At 42.9% G+C, this 16,780-nt stretch overlaps 1 pseudogene; it reads left to right on the top strand.

Annotated features, from left to right (window-relative positions):
* The first annotated feature begins 11,141 nt into the window (after positions 1-11,141).
* Positions 11,142-16,537, top strand: LOC135572064 (F-BAR and double SH3 domains protein 1-like; annotated as a pseudogene).
* The last annotated feature ends 243 nt before the right edge of the window (positions 16,538-16,780 follow it).

The raw sequence follows: 16,780 nt of genomic DNA, 5'->3' as shown, positions 1-16,780 counted from the left end.
TTATTATATTTAATACTACCGCTACACTTCTGTTCATTGATTATTGATTGCCATTACCATTCGTATCTATCTATTTATCCTGCTAATGGTCACTATTACTCCTATTTACATATTACCATAAGTATTTATATATTCCTGCTACCAGTCACTTTTCAGCCCTGTTTACATGTATATCCACCTATCACTCACACACCCACACACCACGTATGTTGCTGCCATACTGTTTACTATTATTATTATAATTTATCCTACTATCAGTCACTTTCTCCTAATCCCTACATACAGTACTCAAATACTCCAGTATCCATGCTCATTGTAAATTTGGTACTGGCATTGACCCTGTATATTGTGTAGCGGTTTCTTTGTTTTTTGGCTGCCAGGGCCACGGACAGCAATGTGAAGTATTCCCCAGAGGCAGGACCAGGGGAAAACTTTGAGACTGCATCAGAACAGCCACACCTGTCTCCACTTGTAATCAGAGCCAAACTGCAGACAGGTGAAACCAATCAGTGCCTCTACTGAACCTCGCCCTGGGTTGTCTTTCTTTGTCTTTCTTTTCTTTTTTATTATTATTATAATTTTCTTTTTTTGACCCTGGCAGGTGAAGGCGTATGAGGTTATTGGAAAGACAGAGAAGGAGGTTTTTAAGAAAAAAGGAAATTCTGATTTCAACAAGGTTTGAACCCCCAAAGACCAAGATTAGAGGACCTTCCACTGGTGACAAAGTGTTTACTCTGTTTATTTTGAGTTTTGGTATATTAGCCATGCTGCTTTAGCCTGATAATAATAAACTGTTTCAACCCTTCACTTGGACTGGTGGTGTGTGTTTGCGTGTGTAAACCCTGCCTTACAAAGACCTTCGCCACAATATCTTCCTCTCTTATTTCTCGTTTTTTTTAAATAGATTATTTTATTAGTTATACTATTTTGCTATTGAATACTTCACTGTTGGATATGGCTTGCAAGTTAAGCTTGTCACTGTACTTGTGCATGTGACATACAACTTGAAACTACTCAAAACATTCATGTTGAATGTTTTCATAGAATGTATTCAGATATTGAGTTGGTGACTTTCAGGGACCTTGGTGTTGTCTATGTCCTTAAGCAAGGCAGGGGAATACAGCACACATTGTGCATTTGTTTCAGGAACCAGGAAACAGTTCTAGTTGTGTCATACAGTAGTGCTGATTTCCAATTGGATGTTTCCCCATGGAGCAATATGGATGGTGTAGGTCATTCTGTAAGATGTGCATAATAGGGTTTTTGATGATCTGATATCTTCATTAAATGATTTAATGGCTGTGTCTGCTTTAGATGTACTGAACTGACCTAATCCTATTAGTTTTCTGCCATTAGGACTGGCTGCGTTACAGTGTAGTAACTTCCTATAGTGCCAGACATGTTGCCGTGGACAGTGAACTTGCCTCTGACCATTGTGGTTTCTAGTTTGTTTCCATAGTGAAATAACTGTCCTGTTGTGCTTTTCCTGGTGTTTGTGCTTTTGGCTCTGCTGGTAGTTAGCATCAGTATTGCACCTACAGAGTAGGTCTAACAGTTATAATAATTTTCACATAAACACTCTTTTCCACCCATAGACTGTGAGACTTTGTCCACCTCAGACCCTAGCATCATGGAGAATGTAGCAGGGTGGTGATGATGAAATAAGGGCCTGTGAACCAATCCCTCCACGTCTGAACATTTCAGAATAAAAGCGGTCTGTGGCTTCAGTACTACTGGTGGCTAGCCCGTAGCGGCTCTGCTATTTGATGTCTGGGTGTGAAGGAGACAGTTTGTTTCTGAGCCAGGCTCCTGGATCAGTTCTCTGACGTCGGCAGTGAGTTCACCTAAAACAGGAAGTGAACACTGGACAGGCCTGTTTTCACTGGGGTGTTGACTCCACCAAGTGTTTCGCCGGCAGAGCTTCAAGTATTGATAGCAAACCTCTGCCTTTAGCTCCAAACATCTGCAAGTTCTCCCGTACACAAAAACAAGACGTGTTTACTTTAAATTGGGCTCTGCACTTGCATTACAAACCAAATTCCTATTTATGGATCATAACAAGGTTTTTCAGGTGAATTAAATACCCCTGACTGTGTGTCCAATCAACTTTAAAACATTCTTTATTCAGGCTACCCAGAGGCTGGCCATACAGTTCCAAAAGAAAGACTGGCAAAGAGGCAAGGAAGACTCTTTGAACTCTGGGTAACCTATAAGGAGCTTGATAGTTTGATCCCACAACACAATTACATCTTTACTATCAGTCATTCCAACCTCCCATTTTGGTAAGACAAGATGCATGCAATGTTTCATAGGCATATATGAAGGAAATATGTCATATACAGTGCCTTCGGAAAGTAAAGGGGACTTATTCCACATTTTGTTGTTACAGGCTGAATTCAAGATTGATTACATTTTTTTTCTCCCATTTACACACAATACCCCATAATGAGAAAGTGAAAACAGTTTTTTAAATTTCATTTATTGAAAATGAAATACAGAAATCTAATTTACATAAGTATTCACAACCCTGAGTCAGTACTTTGTAGAAGAAACTTTGGCGGCGATTACATCTTTGTGTAGTCTTGGGTATGTCTGTATCTGCTTTGCACATCTGGATTTGGGGATTTTCCCCCATTCTTCCATACAAATTTTTCTCAAGCTCTGTTAAGTTAAATGGGGAGTGGGGGTGAACAGCAATCTTCCATTTTTTCCACAGATTTCCAATGAGATTCAAGTCTAGGCTTTGGCTGGGCCACTCATGGCCTTTCGCATTCTTGTTCTGAAGCCATTCCAGCTTTGCTTGGGCTTTTTTCCATTTCCCAATGATGGAGACCACTCTGCTCTTGGAAACTTTCAAGAGCACAGAAAATAGAAATAGTTTTATACCCTTGTGTGTGTGTGTGTGTGTGTGTGTGTGTGTGTGTGTGTGTGTGTGTGTGTGTGTGTGTGTGTGTTGTGTGTGTTTGTTTGTTTGTTTGTTTTGTGTTTGTTTGTTTGTTTGTTTTATTCCCAGAAATGTGTTTGCTGTGTGTAGGTCTCTGAGGCCACTGCGCAGAGCTGACCGTGTCATCTCACGGCCGCCGACCGATATCGCTTACTCACCACTGACGCTCTGAAGAGGTCAACCAAGGAGCTGAGAGCCAAAAAGGTGAGCTGAGCAGTGCAGTGGCTTATTGGAGGACACACTGAAGTAATGTATGATACACATTGCAGTGCAGCCTAGTCTGAGTACCCAGATATACTACTTCGCAAAAGTAGTGTAGCGTTCACAACTGTAAATTGTCTTCATCAGGCTTCGCTAAGTTGAGAACGTTGGTGTAGAGATTGTTTTGGAGTCTGTTAAAGCTTATCTACACATTTTGCCTACACATTCACTTATCTACAGCTTATCTACACATTCACGTCAAGCCCACGACAATGATCTACTCCGATTAAGTGCACTTATTTACTAATTTTTCTCCATGTAAATGAGGAGATATTAGTTTAACAGAGTGTAGTTTACGATAGACTCCTCCATGCTTATGGAAATGACACAATGATGTAGCCATGGCACATTGTTCTAAGCCCACAATGCATCCCCTCACAAAACCATACAACTCATTACCAGAGGTTTTCTCATGTTATACTTTCAGCTTTTCTCTAGGAGGGAAATACATTCTAACACCATCTAACACAAACAACCAAAGCCTTTCATTTCCTCTAAACCTTTGTAGACAAGGCAGCAAATTGATCAGTTCTTACTGTGGACTTCCTCTCAATCTTTATGCTACTCTGAGGTAGTTGTTGTTAATGACAGATAATCAAACAAAGCAGGGATGTGAGTTACTCATTAGTCTCGAAAAGATTGTGATCTAATGGTTACTATTGGAGCGGTGGAGAACCCTAGAAAACCCATCACAATATCACAGCTTAGACCTCCACATGCACTGTTAAACTATGTACAGTATTTGTCATTCAATACACATAAAGTGTAAATGCAGTAAACTCGTTTCACTGTGGATATAGATACTTTTGTACCTGTTTTCTCCAGCATCTTCCCGTGGAGGTATTTCAAGGCCTACCTTCAAACTCAGTGCCTCTTTGCTTGACATCATTGGAAAATCTAAAGAAAGCATCCAAGACTTCAGAAAAACAATTGTAGACCTCCACAAGTCTGGTTCATCCTTGGGAGCAATTTCCAAAAGTGTGAAGGTACCACGTTCATCTGTACAAACAATAGTACGCGAGTATAAATACCATGGGACCACGCAGCCGTCATACCGCTCAGGAAGGAGATGTGTTCTGTCTCCAAGAGATGAGCGTACTTTGGTGCGAAAAGTGCAAATCAATCCCAGAACAACAGCATATGACCTTGTGAAGATGCTGGAGGAAACAGGTACTAAAGTATTTATATCTACAGTAAAATGAGTCCTATATCGACATATCCTGAAAGGCTGCTCAGCAAGGAAGAAGCCACTGCTCCAAAACTGCCATAAAAAATCCAGACTACGGTTTGAAACTGCACATAGTGACAAAGATCGTACTTTTTGGAGAAATGTCCTCTGGTCTGATGAAACAAAAGTATAACTGTTTGGCCATAATGACCATCGTTATGTTTGGAGGAAAAAGGGGGAGTCTTATAAGACGAAGAACACCATCCCAACTGTGAAGCACGGGGGTGGCAGCATCATGTTGTGGGGGTGCTTTGCTGCAGTAGGGACTGGTGCACTACACAAAATAGATGGCATTACGAGGAGGAAAATGATGTGGATATAGTTCAAGCTTGGTCGCAAATGGGTCTTCCAAATGGACAATGACCCCAAGCATACTTCCAAAGGCAAAATGGCTTAAGGAAAGCAAAGTCAAGGTATTCGAGTGGCAATCACAAAGTCCAACTTATTGTGGGAAGATTGTGGAAGGCTACCCGAAACGTTTGACCGAAGTTAAATAATTTAAAGGCAATGCTACCAAATACTAATTGAATGTATGTAAACTTCTGACCCACTGGGAATGTGATGAAAGAAATAAAAGCTGAAATAAATCATTCTCTCTACTATTTTTCTTAAATTTCACATTCTTAAAATAAAGTGGTGATCCTAACTGACCCAAGACAGGGAATTTGTACTAGGATCAAATGTCAGGAATTGTGAAAAACTGAGTTTAAATGTATGTAAACTTCCAACTTCAACTGTATATGCATATATACAGTGGGGCAAAAAAGTATTTAGCCAGCCACCAATTGTGCAAGTTCTCCTACTTAAAAATATGAGAGAGGCCTGTAATTTTCATCATAGGTACACTTCAACTATGACAGACAAAATGAGAAAAAAAAATCCAGAAAAATGACATTGTAGGATTTTTAATGAATTTATTTGCAAATTATGGTGGAAAATAAGTATTTGGTCACCTACAAACAAGCAAGATTTCTGGCTCTCACAGACCTGTAACTTATTCTTTAAGAGGCTCCTCTGTCCTCCACTCGTTACCTGTATTAATGGCACCTGTTTGAACTTGTTATCAGTATAAAAGACACCTGTCCACAACCTCAAACAGTCACACTCCAAACTCCACTATGGCCATGACCAAAGAGCTGTCAAAGGACACCAGAAACAAAATTGTAGACCTGCATCAGGCTGGGAAGACTGAATCTGCAATAGGTAAGCAGCTTGGTTTGAAGAAATCAACTGTGGGAGCAATTATTAGGAAATGGAAGACATACAAGACCACTGATAATCTCCCTCGATCTGGGGCTCCACGCAAGATCTCACCCCGGGGACCAAAGTAACAAAGTCTACCATCAGTAACACACTACGCCACCAGGGACTCAAATCCTGCAGTGCCAGACGTGTCCCCCTGCTTAAGCCAGTACATGTCCAGTTTGCTAGAGAGCATTTGGATGATCCAGAAGAAGATTGGGAGAATGTCATATGGTCAGATGAAACCAAAATATAACTTTTTGGTAAAAACTCAACTCATTGTGTTTGGCGGACAAAGAATGCTGAGTTGCATCCAAAGAACACCATACCTACTGTGAAGCATGGGGGTGGAAACATCATGCTCTGGGGCTGTTTTTCGGCAAAGGGACCAGGACGACTGATCTGTGTAAAGGAAGGAGTGAATGGGGCCATGTATTGTGAGATTTTGAGTGAAAACCTCCTTCCATCAGCATATATATATTTTGGCAGATGAACACTTGTGGCAGGAGCATGCTGGCTGTGTTGAGATGTATGGGTTTGCATTCTACACAATACCATTTTATATAAAATGAAATTGGTAAAGTACACGTTAGCTAGTCATTGTGAGTGAGGGTTTGTTTGTTTGTATGAGAACGACCATAGCCTATGTCTGTATATATATACTTTTGGCCCTTAGGCACATCCATGCCTGCACAAATATATTTGGGCAGATGAACACTTGTGGCAGGAGCAGAAGGGACAGGGCGTGGTGCAGTGGTGCTGTAGTCAGCAAGCTCCCTGATGCTCCCTCTAATGTAGACTGATTGGAGGAAGCATGCTGGCTGTGTTGAGATGTATGGGTTTGCATTCTACACAATACCATTGTTACAAACAAACAGTTGATTGCAAGGAAACCAAACATGACTGGATAAAGTCAGGAAAAGTCTGTCTATTTTACGTTGGATGTTACGTCGAAAATTGAATGACACGAAATTCAACGAGATACGCGTTCACAAAATGTTTTGTGTTAGGCTATAAAAAATGGATTTAACCAAACAAAAGACCATTCATTGTGTAACAATGAGCCTTGGGATTGCAACCAGAGCAAGATCTTCAAAGGTAAACAATTTATTTCAATGCAATCTGTGATTTTGTTACGCAAGTGCTGGTTGAATAAGTAGTTTGATATGGGGGTCTGTGCTCAGATAATCGCAGCGTATTCTTTCGCAATAAATCATTTTTTAAATCTGACAACGCAGTTGGATTAGCAAGATTCTAGGCTTTCAAACCATGTGAGACACTTGTATTTTCATGAATGTTTAAATATGACTATTTATGTAGCGGTCACCTATGTTGTCGAATTTAATCCCGTTAACGGGTTCGGTGCGCAGAGAGGTTAAACACTGTTTCCCATGGTTATTCAATGAACTATAAATAATTAATGAACATGCACCTGTGGAATGGTTAAGACACTAACAGCTTACAGATGGTAGGCAATTAAGGTCACAGTTATGAAAACTTAGGACAACAAAGAGGCCTTTCTACTGACTCTGAAAAACACCAAAAGAAAGATGCCCAGGGTCCTTGCTCATCTGCGTGAACGTGCCTTAGGCATGCTGCAAGGAGGCATGAGGACTGCAGATGTGGCCAGGGCAATAAATTGCAATGTTCGTACTGTGAGACGCCTAAGACAGTGCTACAGGGAGACAGGATGGACAGTTGATCGTCCTCGCAGTGGCAGACCACATGTAACAACACCTGCACAAGATCGGTACATCCGCACATCACACCTGCGGGACAGTTACAGGATGGCAACAACAACTGCCCGAGTTACACCAGGAACGCACAATCCCTCCATCAGTGCTCAAACTGTCTGTAATAGGCTGAGAGAGGCTGGACTGAGGGCTTGTAGGCCTGTTGTAAGGCAGGTCCTCACCAGATATCACCGGCAACAACGTTGCCTATGGGCACAAACCCACCGTCGCTGGACCAGACAGGACTGGCAAGAAGTGCTCTTCACTGACGAGTCAGGGTTTTGTCTCACCAGGGGTGATGGTCGGATTCGCGTTTATCGTCGAGGGAATGAGCATTGCACCGAGGCCTGTACTCTGGAACAGGATCGAAATTGGAGGTGGAGGGTCCATTGGACTCTGGAGCGGTGGAAATGCATCTGGCAGGCCGACGGATGAATCTGGGTGTGGTGGAAGCCAGGAGAACGCTACCTACCCCACTGTACAGATTTGTAAAGGAGGAATAATGGTCTGGGACTCATTTTCATCTTTCGGGCAAGTCCCCTTAGTTCCAGTGAAGGGAAGTCTTAATGCTACAACATACTGTATATTGACATTCTAGATGATTCTGTGATTCAAACTTTGTGGAAGGCCCTTTCCTGTTTCTGCATGACAATGCCCCTGTTCTCAAAGCGAGGTCCATACAGAAATGGTTTGTCGATCGGTATGGAAGAACTTGACTGGCCTGCACAGAGACTGACCTCAACCCCGTCGAACACCTTTGGGACGAATTGGAATGCCAAAATCAGTGCCCTACCTCACCAATGCTCTTGTGGCTTAATGGAAGCAAGGTTCCGCAGCAATGTTCCAACATCTAGTGGAAAGCCTTCCCAATAGAGTGGAGACTGTTATAGCAGCAACGGGGGGACCAACTCCATGTTAATGCCCATGATTTTGGAATGAGATGTTCGACGAGCAGGTGTCCACATACTTTTGGTGATGTAGTGGAAAACCATATCTATTTTTTGATTGATCTTTCCAACAATGATACTCTTACTCTAGGCCTGTTTCTTCCCCCAGTTTATTGCCTTAAATTAATGCTGCTTCCCACTGTTCCATAGTTAGAGAGTTCAACATCTGTGAGGGAGCAGGTAATGGGATGTTAGATGTTATGTAAACCTGTAGTTATTGCATTCTAGATGTTCAGATACGCACTTGAAGTGCATATTTTATGTTAATTGATCATTATCTATAATAATGGCAATAAGAGTCTTGCTATTATTATTTCTATCACATATCCTCATCTGACCTTTTTCAGATCCAAGAAGTGTGACCATGGATTTTTCCATTTAGTACAGGCTTGCAGAAAAATGTGTTCAATGGTAGGCTACGTAATGTAGTCTGACACACATGCAGGTGTGTACAGGCCGAAGTACCCCACCACCACCGCATAAATGTCACCTGGCTAGTTGCTACAGTGCCTTCGGAAACTATTCAGACCCCTTAACTTTTCCACATTGTGTGACGTTACAGGCTTATTCTAAAATGTATTACATTTAAAAAAAAATCCTCAGCAATCTGCACACAATACCCAATAATAACAAAGCAAAAACAGTTTTTTATAAATATTTGCAAATGTAAAAAACAGATACCTTATTTCCAGTATTCAGACCCTTTGCTATGAGACTCGAAATTGAGCTCAGGTGCATTCTGTTTCCATTGGTCATCCTTGAGATGTTTCTGCAACTTGATTGAAATCCACTTGTGGTAAATTCAATTGATTGGATATGATTTGGAATGGCACACACCTGTCTATATAAGATTCCACAGTTGACAGTGCATGTCAGTGCAAAAACCAAGCCATGAAGTCGAAGGAATTGTCCGTAGAGCAGGATTGTGTCGAGGCACAGATCTGGGAAAGGGTCCCAAAACATTTCTGCAGCATTGAAGGTCCCCAAGAACACAATGGCCCCCATCATTCTTAAATGGAAGAAGTTTGAAACTACCAAGACTCTTCCTAGAGCCGCCCGGCCAAACTGAGCAGTTGGGGGAGAAGGGAGGTGACCAAGAACCCGATGGTCACTCTGACAGAGCTCTAGAGTTCCTCTGTGGAGATGGGAGAACCTTCCAGAAAGGCACACGACAGCCTGCTTGGAGTTTGCCAAAAGGCACCTAGAGCCTCTCAGACCATTAGAAACAAGATTCTCCGGTCTGATGAAACCAAGATTGAACTCTTTGGCCTGAATGCCAAGCGTCAGGTCTGGAGGAAACCTGGCACCATCCCTACGGTGGAGCCTGGTGTTGGCAGCATCATGCTGTGGGGATGTTTTTCAGCGCCAGGGACTGGGAGACTAGTAAGGATTGAGGCAAAGATGAACAGAGAAAAGTACAGATAGATCCTTGATGAAAACCTGTTCCAGAACGCTCAGGACCTCAGACTGGGGCGAGGGTTCACCTTCCAACAAGAAAATGACCATAAGCACACAGCCAAGACAACACAGGACTGGCTTCTGGACATGTCTCTGAATGTCCTTGAGTGGCCCAGCCAGAGCCTGGACTTGAACCCGATCGAACATCTTTGAAGAAACCTGAAAATAGCTGTGCAGAAACGCTCCCCATCCATCCTGACAGAGCTTGAGAGGATCTGCAGATAAAAATAGGAAAAACTCCCCAAATACAGGTGTGCCAAGCTTGTAGCGTCATACCCAAGAAGACTCGAGGCTGCCAAAGGTGCTTCAACAAAGTACTGTGTAAGGGTCTGAATACTTATGTAAATGTTATATTTTCGTTTTTATTTTTATTTATTTTTTATTTATTTGCAACCATTTCTAAAAACCTGTTTTGCTTTGTCATTATGGGGTACTGTGTGTAGATTGATGATGTTAGGTTCTAAATAACAGGGTAAAAACTGACGGATAACTGTAAAAGCTCAAACCAAGTTTATTCATGTAAAAGGTTATCCTACAGATAACCATTAACTTCTGGTGTGGAAACCAGACTCTGGCTCTCTTCATTTCCATTGGACACCTGATAATTAACCCTATTTCAAGTTTAGAAGTCAGAACCCATCAATGAGGGATAAGAAAGATTTAATCAATTTTAGAATAAGTCTGTAATCTAACAAAATGTGGATAAAGTCAAGGGGTCTGAATACTTTCCGAAGGCACTGTAGAGTACACCAGGGGCACAACTTTGGTTTTAGAACTGGAGAGGACATAACATACATGTATAATTTTTTATTTTTTATTATCCAGTCTGATAAACACTCCAGACAGCCTACCCGACCACTTGGAGGCGTGCGCATGGTCCTAAAGCACACCGTTGCCTCGTTTTGTATCACATTCCAGTGATAAAACTGGGGGGACAAAAATGGGGGGACATGTCCCCCCCACCCCGTCCCCAGTGAAAGTTGCGCCCTTGGAATACACATATTTCCAAAAGGTTAATGGTTTGCGATCGGTTACATGCTTTACTATGTAGAAATGCCTTCAATAAAGCATGTACGAATAATGTAGTTGAGTTTTTAAATATTGTCCTCTACTTAGACACCTTACCCTTTGCCTTTTGATTACCTGTAATATTAGAATTTATTGCAAAATGGAGCACATTTTATAATCTACTCACTCCTCCCTGTTACCCTTGTCCAGCTGAATGCCAAGCTCAAAGAGTATGACCAGAGACTGACAGAGGTGCGTAATGAGTACCTTCCATCAAATCCCATCACCAGTACTACTACACTGCAGAGCTGACTGCCATCATGAGGGTAAGACCACCTGGTATCTCCAAACTTCATACTGTCTCTCTGGATTCTCATCATTGGCTGTTGTCTTAGGCATATTAGATGGGCTCTTATAGGAATGAGCACTTTGCATAGTCTGCACTCTCAGACGTCCCTCTTATCACTTAAAAAAAAACATTCCTTTGTGTGTATGACTTTAATCATTTCCTGTCTGTGGTTGTCTTAGCTGTAGAGCTGAGAGCACCAACGTCAGCCAAATTAACCCAAATATGAAATCCTCATATGTTTTCTTTTCACTTTTTGCCTTTGCAAAGTAATCAGGTGAGTCAAAAGTTCAGCTCAGCAGAAAACATTAATTTAAGGGTTATTTTCCCCACAGAACATTCATAACACCACAATCTACTTGAATGTGCCTCTTCATCTCTCACTCAAGGGAAATCTCTCTGTGACTCAACTCTTACTATTGCAGTAACAAATGCAATTCATTATGAATCAGTTGATTAAAAACACCTCTGATTTTGTCTGGCATGAGGGCTTCAGCCATAACCCCAGTTCTCACTTCTGCATTTACCCAACAGAGACTGTACGGCGACCTGTATGACCAAATCCGAGAGAACTTCACTCTGCTGTGCTGCACAGATATCAACACCTACCAGTCCACGCACAGCGACTTTAGTGAGATCTGCGAAAACTCCACCAAGGTGAGGTCAGGCGTGGGACCCACTGGAGCTCTTTTCACAGTAAAACCCTACACCCTACACTGCTGACGGTGGCCAGGCAGAATGTTCTGTTCTGTGGGAGTCAGTCAGACAGATTTGTTTGGTTGTTTTTCCTCCTGGAGTCCCCGGCCTTCACCAGAACGGCCGGCTTTCACTTCCAGGTTGCCCCTACAGACAAGGTGTGGCTCGCTTTGATACCACTCTCCTTGGTTACCATGTAAACACCATTATATGGCAATTAATATCCACAAGGCTGTTTTGATAAAAGCCTGATTGTGGTGAAAATGTTTACATTTTCATGGAGTGAATGGTCCTTTGTGTGTGAGATAATCCCAGCTTTACCTCTCCTGTTCTTCCTATTTTATTTATCTTTATTTAACCAGGCAAGTCAGTTAAGAACAAATTCTTATTTTCAATGACGGCCTAGGAACAGTGGGTTAACTGCCTGTTCAGGGGCAGAACGACAGATTGGTACCTTGTCAGCTCGGGGGTTTGAACTTGCAACCTTCCGGTTACTAGTCTAACCACTAGGCTACCCTGCCACCCCTAAAGGTGTGCATTCTGAAACAATAGAGCTCCAGGACTGACCGTCCATGATATCAACATTATAGTATTTTAAGGCTATACAGTGTTTGTTTACATTTACATTGTTTACAAACAAGCACATATTTTGGGTTCTGATGGGTACCCAAATGGGTGGGATCGTTGAACTAAGCCCATGAGGCATTTATAAGTTCTACTCTTCAGGAATCAATGGGTATATATCATTAATTTATAAGTCCAAATTGATGTAGCAACTAAGCTTTAAGCAGGCTCTGTTAACAGACCAGAGTTCCTCTTTTATTCACCCGTGTTAGCCTTCTGCAGAGGTGGACGAAGCTATTTTATGCTAAGTGAGTGGTGTGTGTGATGAAGAAAGAAACGAAGGCTGCATCATGTGTCCTAGGCCTATAGACAAGCCCCTGCAGATGCAGGATGCTTTGTACAACTAGATCCATTCGTAGATCTAATGGCAGGGCTCTCTCCTGCACTCTGCCTGGCCCATTGAGGCAGGTGTCTGCCCCGTATCTGTATCCGAACGGAACGCGTGAGTCACTGTCTACTTCCCACATCACACAAGGACAAATGCAAATGCTGCCGGCACCATGAGTCAGTTGGCACTGTTCCTTCAATCCACACACCTGGTATCCACCTCCTCCTGCTTTACTCGGTTGTCTTTGTCTTAAAAAAAAAATGGTGATCAAGACTTTGCAGTGGCCTGGAAAACCATGTTTCTTTCCTTTACTTTACGGGACAGACGTTGGGTTTAGGAAGAATAATGCAGACAATATGCTGCTAATATTACCCTAGTATGATGCTAATGCCCACCCCAGATGTCCTTGTTGACGACAACCCTTGTTTTGCTGTGCTGTATAATGATGAAATCTCTCATCCTTAATTGGTGAAACAACAAACACTGTCCCCCCCCGTCCCCCCCCCACTCTGCCAGACCCTCCTCCCTTCTGATTAATCAACAAAACAATAACAAGGGGCGCTGGGGGCGAACAGTGGTGCTGTTCCTCCAAATGCGGATTCCATCTTTAAGGTGTTGATGTATCGTGTCTGAGGTGTGACAATGTGCTAGGTGTGGCTGTAAAAAGTTTGACTGAATAAAATCAATCTCGGACAAAGTGCCTGTGAGAGACGTGGTGACAGGTGGTAGAAAGGTGCATGTGTGTGTGTGTCCAGGTTAGCCAGGAGTCCAGGCTGGCGAGCACCGCCATGACCCAGGCAGACGAGTAGCTAGAGAGGGACAGGAGGCTGAGCGAGGCAGATATGTCCAACGAAGACATCTCCGAGAACGAGTCTGAGTTTACAGACTTTGACGAATATGATAAAGATGGTGACACTTTCATTGATTCGACTTTGTGCTCGATGCCCTTGGCTTGCAGGGTTCTCCACAGCCATCAGGTGAGAATATCATAACTTACTGTTTTGGAAATGAAAGCGTGCAAAGTCAATATTACAGGAATGGGATTTTAGTCTCAGGTTTTATAGTGTGCAATTGGCCCCGCCCATTATTCTTGTAGGCCTGCCAAGGAGATTATCTTATCAATCAAAGAGGGGGAGGAGCTTCAGGTGATAGAGGAGGGAGACATGGAGGACTGGCTGAAGGTAAAGGACAGGTTTCTCTCTGGCTGCGCCACAGATGGCAGCCTATTCTCTATATATTGTGCACTATTTTTGACCAGAGGCCTATGGGCGAATAGCGTGCCATAGAGGAAATAGGGTGCCATTTAAGACGCATCTTATGCCTACATGAACAGTGCTATTTACTGTAGCAGTCAGTTGGTCCCATACATTGACTACAGTACAATTACCCTCTACCAAACTGCTGCAGTCTCCTCACTTCTTGTTTATACGCAGCACAGAGTAAACAAACTACTGCCCTTCCTGTGTGAGAGATGTACGAGGTCGCAACCTCATCCTTACTGACCCATAACAGTTTTGAAATCTATTGAGATGCCATAATTGAATAAATAAAGCCCTAATTTTGAGCATCACTGCATGTGTGCTCTTTTTGCAGGCCCATAATGCAGCAGGCCAGGTTGGCTATGTCCCTGAGAGGTACCTGCAGTTCCTGTTGTCCCTAGCAGAAGGCTCCTCTGCTTACCTTAAGCTGGGCATCCCTGGTCCCCAGCTGGACTGGTCCTTGAACAGCTCCGGTTCTTCATCAGAACCCTCCAAGAAGGAGCAGGGCCGCTTCCCCTCACTCTGGGGGTTAGTAGAAGCTCTCCTCTCTTAAGAATCATCGCTCAACAATAACCAGAAAGCCAGTTCCTCTCTCCCACCTCTGAATGCGTGTGAGACGATTCACCAAATTCCAGGTTCAATGTGTAATTGATATTACTGTGTCTCCATCTTGTTAATCATTAGTAATATAATCAACGTTTTCCCCCATGTATTATTGTCTCTGATTTCCGAGTGTGGGTGTGCTCTGTGACACAGGTCTGGCGCGGGCACCGAATGGGTACCAGGGCCAGGGGGCAGAGGAGCTGACATTCCTAAAAGTGGCAGTCATCAGACACCTGCGCTACCACCAGGAAGAGGTGGATGACGGCTTCTGGGAGGAAGAGCTGGACGGATGTGTGGGGGGTCTTCGCTTCTCTGGTTGTGGAGCTGTTCGGAGACCCGAGGAAGAGGCAAGAGATCTGGTTAACCCTCTGAAAGAGACGTTGTCGTCAAATGTACCTTCAATCAAAGCATACAAGGGTTGATGAGAAAGAAAGCTCCGAACAGTACGGATGAGGTCTAATGGTGTGGTGTGCCACCATGTGGCATATTGTTGTAGTACTGTACAACACATTCCATAAGACTAGTCAGGCGATAGAAGATGAATCTCTGCAGATAGAATTGGAGGATGTTGAAAAAAATCTCTGCATTCTCTACTCAAGGGGATTATCTGATGTTGTTTTTATGATCTGAAGTCCCATTGTTTCGACATTCTATTCCGCAGCATTCACACCCCTACTCTTCCTCTGTTCTCTCGACCCACTCCTATCTCTGGAACACTCTGCGGTCTCTTCTGCTCCTCACCTGGCCCTGGGTCCTGGTCTGTAAACAATACACCTCCTAGAGATCTGGAGGACAGGTTGCAAGCTGCTGTTCCACTGGAAATACAGAGGCTGTCAGACAGCAAGGCAGGCGGGGATTCACACTCTCAGTCATTAAACCTCATAGACTTCATAGACTTCATAGACTTCGTTGTCAAGGAACAGTACCATGCAAGTCCTTGAATATCAAGCTGATTATTAAGAAGTGGAAGGTGTAGTAACACACCACAAAGATCCTGCCTAGATCAGGCAATTCCTCCAAACCGGATGACCGAGCAAGTAGAAGACTGATCAGAGAGGCTAACAAGAGTCCAATGGCACCCTTGAAAGAGCTGCATGTGTGCATGTGACGACAATATCCCAAGTATATATGTTAGGGTGGCAAGCTGGAAGCCATTACGCAAGAAACCCCACTTTGAATCCCGTTTGAAGTAAGCAAAAAAAGACTTGGGAGATTCTGTAGCCATGTGACAAAAACGTTTGTGGTCTGACGAAACAAAAATGCAAAGCGTTACAAGCCCAGCGTGGCACATCACCCAAAGAACACCATACCTACTGTGAAGCATGTTGGTGGCAGTATCATGTTATGGGGATATTTTCTAGGGCACTTATCAGAATAGAAGGTGTAATTCATTGACCAATGTGCAGAAAAGTCCTTGAGGAAAACCTGCTGCCATCTGCAAGAATTTGAAACTGGGACAGAAGTTCACCTTTCAGCATGACAACGACCCGAAGCATAGAGCCAAAGCTACGGTGGAGTGGCTAAGGAATAAAAAGGTAAATGTCCTTGAGTGGCCGATCAGAGCCCCGACCTAAATCCAATAGAACATTTGTAGCATGACTTGAAGATTGCTGTCCATCAACGCTCCCCAAGGAACTTGACATAGCATGAACAGTTTTGTAAAGAAGAATGACCAAATATTGCCAAAGTTGGTAGAGACCTAGTTCAACAGACTCACAGCTGTAATTTGTGCCAAATGTGCTTACACCAAGTATTCACTCAGGGGGGGGTGGAGACTTAACCAATTATGATATTTCTGTTTTGTATTTTTAATATTTTTTCACAACTCTGAGGCACTGACACAATAAAATGTGAAAAAGATTCAACGGGTGTAGACTTTCTATAGGCACTGTATGTATTTGCTTATGATCAATACAGGATTGTTTGCGATCCTGTAGAAATGTGCAGTATTGTGGTATCAATTATACAGCAGTAAATAATATTCTATTCTACATATTCTACACGTCATGTTCTATTTCCATGATAAACAGAATGAAACATGGACACTGGGATTTATTAAACAATCTTCCTGGCGTGTGTGTTTACGCTTATTAATATCTTACC

This window comes from Oncorhynchus nerka, linkage group LG6 (genome assembly GCF_034236695.1).
Source record: "Oncorhynchus nerka isolate Pitt River linkage group LG6, Oner_Uvic_2.0, whole genome shotgun sequence".
Lineage (NCBI taxonomy): Eukaryota > Metazoa > Chordata > Actinopteri > Salmoniformes > Salmonidae > Oncorhynchus > Oncorhynchus nerka.
Note: the sequence above shows the minus strand (reverse complement) of the source record. Positions and strands in the feature narration are given on the sequence as shown.